General features: G+C 46.7%; 1 long non-coding RNA gene across 1 annotated transcript in view; it reads left to right on the top strand.

Moving 5' to 3' along the window:
* LOC121675547 overlaps positions 1-2,810 on the top strand; it is a 28,884-nt gene extending 26,074 nt beyond the window's left edge. The window contains exons 3-4 of the long non-coding RNA XR_006020107.1: positions 1,089-1,270; positions 2,171-2,810. This is a non-coding gene — a long non-coding RNA (uncharacterized LOC121675547). The remainder of the gene's footprint in view (positions 1-1,088; positions 1,271-2,170) is intronic.
* The last annotated feature ends 3,370 nt before the right edge of the window (positions 2,811-6,180 follow it).

Raw genomic sequence — 6,180 nt, forward strand, 5'->3', positions numbered from 1 at the left:
CTGTCCCTGGTCACACAGAGCAGAGATCAGTGCCTGCCCCTCCTCTTCCCCAGGTGAGGAAGCTGCAGAACTGCTGTGAGCTCTGACCTCAGTCTCCTCCAGCTGAACAGACCAAGTGCTCCTTGTGTAGCTTCACCTCCAGACCCTTCAGCATCTTTGTAGCCCTCTCTTGGACACTCTCTAATAACTTTATATTTTTCTTATATTGAGGTGCCCCAAACTGCCCCAGGACTCACTTTGTCCCCGCTTTGCTCACTTGCCATGGCTGACATGCCTCAGTTCATGCCTCCCAGCGATGGAGGCTGTGTGCCAGCATTGAGACACACATGCTGCCCGATACTTGCTTCGTTTGATATGTGATGACAGCTCTTTATAGGTGTCTGAGAAAAACAAATGAATGAAGAAGCAGTTCCTGGTGGCCTCTGCCAGCTGTTGACAATACCAAATAATTTGCCTTTCCTGAAACAGACCTGATGCCTCTTGTGGATGATGTGACGCGTAGGTGTCATGTCAATCAATAAAAATTAAAAGTTGCTAAAGGGCAGGAACAGCAGCTGTGAGATTTCTTACTGCTTTTCGTTCACAGGGAAATGGTATCAGGCTCTGCTTAGTGGCTTGTGTGATTTACTGTCACATTTATCTCACACGCTTCAGCAAGGACTTGCACAAGCAGATTGCTTTTAGACCCCAGCTTTTAAAGGTGGAAGACAAATGGTTTGTTCATAAAAACTTATTTTTGAAACCTTGTTTAGCATCTAAGCTTTTTCCAGAGCAGCTAGTATGGACCCCTTTACATGCAGGAAGCAATGCACACCAACCATGGGATGCCCCAGGTGCCTCTACAGAAATGGCTCTTGGGAAACACCTCTGGTGCTAAGCAAGCAAGGAGAGAGTAAAGGGACTTTCTCCAAATTCAGTGTTCCTGTGTCAGACACATCAGCAATGCTATTGTGCCTGAAAACAACCAAATAGATATAATTAGGTATTACTAGGATAAAAAAAAAAAAAAAAAAAGTTTATTTTTTGTTTGAAACTTCTTTACCACGAGGTCTGATTAAAATGTTTCTATTGAAATTGTTCTTTGGCAGGAAAAGCTGTTTCGAACAGAGCAGATCTCACAGAAGAGTGGATCCACCGAGGAAGATCCTCCTGCTACAGAATGTTTAGACATTTCACTGGAAAGCAGAAATGCTTCTGACAAAAGGATAGATGCTGTGCCATGGGTTAACCCAATGCTACACACAAGGAATTCTGCTGGAGAGCCCTGGAGGTGACACCCCAATGTGTCTGGCATTGCCCTGTTGCTTGGTCTTTACATTAAGTTGTCTAAAGCCTCCATGTGTCACCAGCCTAATGAGAATGCACAACCAGCACAGGGTGGAGGACGGGCGCATGAGGCACCCAGAATTACACTCTCATAACGTGGCATATCCATTTTGTTCCATATTTCATTTATTGGGCAATGTAGCTAAGGTTTTGGCTTTCAGTCAAAACCAAAGATTTTCCCAAGAAGAGAAATTGGATGAGGAATTAAAGAAACCCCACCAAGTGACCAAAACACCTCCTAAGCACCATTTTCCACTATTCATATTTAGAAGAATTAAATGCGGTTTTAGTGCAAGGAATAACTGTACCCTGGCCCTAGGGTTATGAACTGGATAAGCTATTAGGAATTTTCCATTTCTGACTGATTGTGATCTCACATCAGTGTAACTCTGCTCACTTCAGTGGAATTACTTCAGAACTGCTCTGATGGGAAAGCAGAAGGAGGTCCTGTGATTCTGTAACTATTTCTACTAAGCTGTTGGCATATGCTTGTGACAAGCAGCTTTTAAGAAAATATAGTGAAATTTAGAGCCCGTTTTTCATCAGTTCAGTTAATCAGTTTACTTTGGTCTACTGATCACTTCTGCTGCTTTGCATGTGATTGTCTTTATAAGTGAGGTCAGTTTTATAGGGAAGGAAAATCCCCTTTATAAGCCCAGATGGTATCATTAGAAGAAACAGACAAGTTGGGCACCTCTAAAGTTGTTTTTTTTAATCTTTCTGAAGACAAAGTTTTACCAGTGATTAAGGATTTATTGTTCTGTGTTATAGGTTATAAGAAATGACAATTTGTCATTATAAGACCCTAAGATCTTGATTTTTTTTTTTTTGCTTCTGTCAATAGGAAATTACTGCTGGCCTGTCTGGCAAGACAACTCATCCTTGAAGATTTGTAGAAGCACCCCAAGATCCTCATTTACAACATGACATATGGTTCCCATCCAACTAGAATCATAGAAACATAGAATATCCTGAGTTGGAAAGGACTCACAAGGATCATCAAGTCCAGCTCCAGGAGAATAAGAATAGCAACATGTCAGTATTTTATGAAGGAGCACCTTGAGTTCCCTGTCCTGGAAGAGGATCACAAAAGGCAGAGCTGTTTAACAGGGAAGTGGATTTCAGTGCTTACTTGGCTACACTGTGAGCCCGAGGAGACTGGACAGAAAGGGTGGGAAGGGCTGAAGGTCCTTCTCACCACCTCCTTCCTGCATGGAATATCTAGCATACACCTGAATAGTAGGGTCTGAGCCATAAATTCAGAAAGTGACAGAATAACTGAGGTTCACAGACATCTGTGAAGTCCAAATCCCCACTTAGAGATGAGCTAATTTCTGTCTCAAAAAATTTTTTCAGAGTCTTCTCTAGCCAAGTTCTGAATATCCCAATATTGATATGTATTGATATGTCTATTTCAAACTGACAGAGAGTAGGTTTAGATTGGATATTAGGAAGAAATTCTTCCCTGTGAGGGTGGGGAGGCCCTGGCACAGGCTGCCCAGAGAAGCTGTGGCTGCCCCATCCAAGGCCAGGCTGGATGGGGCTTGGAGCAACCTGGGATAATGGGAGCTGTCCCTGCCCATGGTAGGGGGGTGGGAACTGGATGATCTTTAAGGTCCCTTCTAACCCAGGCAGGGACAGTCATCTGTAACGTGCCAAAATATAGATGGGTTTGAGGGCTGGCATCAGATGTATTTCAGGGTTGGAATAAGACTTCAAGGAGATTTAAGCTTCAGGGATTTTGGAGAGGAACAGTTTAACCAACCTAATTCAATAGGGCTGAATCCCACAGTTATCAGTATCCCCAGAGGAAAAGAAGTAGCTTCTGCAGTCTTTTGATTAACTGAGCATAAAATGAGCCGTCCTCCCCTTACTGTTTTAATTAGATATGAATGAACCGGTTCAAACCACATAAAAATTGACTCCTGACTCCTCTGCATGTAAATTAACCACTAGGTCACAGTTTTATTTTTTACCCTGAGAAAACCAATTTTCCCAGAAGGGGGGATAGCATTTAGAAGTACTCCCACTGTATCTTCTTCCATCCTAGAGCTTTCTTACACTTGGCTGTTCAAGTGACAGGAGGACTTAAGCCGGGTTAGATGGGGCTCTGAGCAACTTGGTCTAGCAGAAGGTGTCCCTGCCCACGGCAGGGGATTGGAATGAGATGATCTCTAAGGTCCTTTCTAAACCAGGCCATTCCGTGATGTTGTGATTGTACAGCCATGAGCCATGACCCCAGCTGGTGGTCAGCAAGCGCTGGCAGATGTCGATGCTTGGGTGGTCGAGATTACAGCTGCAAAGGGAAGGAGAGCAGGTTTACACGTGCGGGCTGTTTGCCAGCCTAGAGGCAATGCAGGGTGTTTTTTGGGGGGGTTAGTGTGGGGGAAAGGCGCGGGTAGGGCGGCTGCGGTAGCGCGGGCACCGCTGCCCTCTGCTGGGTACCGTCCCGCCGGGCACTGCCTCCCGCAGCATCCGCACGAACGACGGGAACCGGCGCCGTCCCTGCTCCCTGAGTTCTGCCACAGCCTCAGCCAGCCGGACACTGCTTTGTGTGCTTCCAGTCCAGGGGCAGAGCAGCGGAGGGATGCATCCCTGCAGGGATGGAAGACCTTATCGAAAGGGCTGAGCTTGAGCTTCCATCACACCCGGGTGCAATCTGCTGTGTCCTGCTGTTATCCCAGAGCACCCTCTGGGACGGCAATGCAGTTTTGCTTCTTCGTCACGGAGTGAAGCAAGCGTGGATGTGTGTACTTGCTGGGGAGGTGCAGTTGCACTGCAAACTTATCCATCCCATGGTTACCCATCCTAGAACTTTGTCTCAGATGAAAAGGACCTGGGGGTTCTAAACAACAGCTGCTGAACATGAGCTGGAGGGGTTCAGCCTGGAGAAAGGAGGCCCAGGGGGGACCAGCTTGCTCTCCACAGCTTCCTGACAGGAGGGTGCAGCCAAGGGCGGGTCAGGCTCTGCTCCTAGGGAGCAAGGGACAGGACAAGGGGAAATGATTTCAAGCTGTGCCAGGGGAGATTCAGGCTGGATATTTTCTTCACTGAAAGGGTTTCTGAGCATTGGAACAGGCTGCCCAGTGGGTGGTGGAGTCACCATCCCTGGAGGTGTTCAAGACTCAGTGCTCTGGTCTGGTTGACATGGTGGTGATTGGTCACAGGTTGGACTCGATGATCTTGGGAGATCTTTTCCAGCCTAAATGATTCTGTGATTCTGTGAACACCCTCTCTGTCTTGCTGCCTCTTGCAGTGAGAATATGTACCCATAAAACCAGTCCCTCTGCATTTTGGCTAGCTATAGGAAACACTTTGTGGGCCTATTTCTCCTTGACAAATCCCAAAGAAAGCCTCACCTGTGAGCTTTAAAATCATGCAAAACTCATAATAGAAGGACAAATTTCAAAGCCTCAGCCTTTTAGATAAACCTGTCCAAGCCTGTTCACTTAATTAATGAACAAAGATGCAGGAGAGGCAGAGCCTTGAAATGAAATGTGAAAGCTAAATTCAGCCTAGCTGGGGAGCCAGATATGTAGAGGGAACTGAAAGTTGCTGTGCAAGGGGTAGGTCTGAGAGTGTACAGGAGTCTGATAGAGGTCAGAGTTGGACTGCTGTTAAAATCAGTTTTATCTGTATCTATAAAGAGGTGTGGGGGGGATAAACAGTACTACAAGGCTCTTACAGTACAGAATGGAAATGGAGAGACAGATTGAGCTGCTGAAACTCCTGCAAGTAATTGCTAGCTGACGTGAGTAAGAAGATCAAAATGTTGGCATATTATAAAACTGCACAGTGGTGGGGATGGACAGACAGTACAGAGGGAGCTGGAAATACTGTTCAGCAAAAATAAGATTCTCAAACATCTGGGAGAAAATACTCAGAAATCAAGCTACTCAGCAGGAGGGTGGAATTTGGAAAGCATTCAATGCTGAGAGACTCCAGGGTGATAAGGGCAAAATAGACACAGAGTCATAGAATCATAGAATGGTTTAAGTTGGAAGTAACCTTAAAGATTGTCCAGTTCCAACCCCCTGCCATGGGCAGGGACACCTCCTACTATCCCAGGTTGCTCAGAGCCCCATCCAACCTGGCCATGGACACTTCCAGGGATGGGGCAGCCACAGCTTCTCTGGGCAACCTGTGCCAGGGCCTTACCACCCTCACAGGGAACAATTTCTTCTTTATATCTAAACTAAACATACTTTGAATGAAGCCATTGCCCCTTGCCCTGTCACTCCAGGCCCTTGTCAATAGTCTCTCTCCATCTTTCCTGTAGGCTCCTTTCTGGTACTGACGACCACAATAAAGTCACGCAAAGCCTTCTCCTCTCCAGGCTGAACAATCCCAATCCTCTCAGCCTTTCCTCACAGCAGAGCTGCTCCATCCCTCTTGTGGGTCTTTCATAGCCCATAGGATGGCAGCCAGCTTATGTATGGGTCAGTTGCAGCCTTCAGAGGCAGCTGAAGGCCTCCCCTGGTATTACACCACAGCATTCCCCAAAAAATGTGGCATACTACGTCTCAGTTCATCCAGAGGGAAAATAAGGCATGGAAAGGTTAAGTGGCTTGCTTTGTGTTACGCAACTGGGAATGGAAATAGCTCTCAGATCTTTTATTCTTAACAGCAGCCAGTCGAGGGAACCTGTACTTGGATCTCCAAGGATTTCCTCCTCCAGCAAAGGCTTTCATTTCCAGTAAAAGCAGGGAGGCCGGGTGGGAACAACCCGAGGGATGCCGTGCATTGTTCACGTGCTTGCAGCAGTGTGGAATGTGAAGGCTGAGGAGCAGGAGGCAGCAGTGCCTGGCCAGGAGAGCAGGAGCAGTTCAGGTGGCCCTGGCAGGGATCCACAGA

The sequence above is a fragment of the Corvus kubaryi genome, unplaced genomic scaffold, assembly GCF_017639235.1.
Source record: "Corvus kubaryi isolate FWS band 111438036 unplaced genomic scaffold, C.kubaryi_AGA036_p1.0 74, whole genome shotgun sequence".
Classification (NCBI taxonomy): Eukaryota; Metazoa; Chordata; class Aves; order Passeriformes; family Corvidae; genus Corvus; species Corvus kubaryi.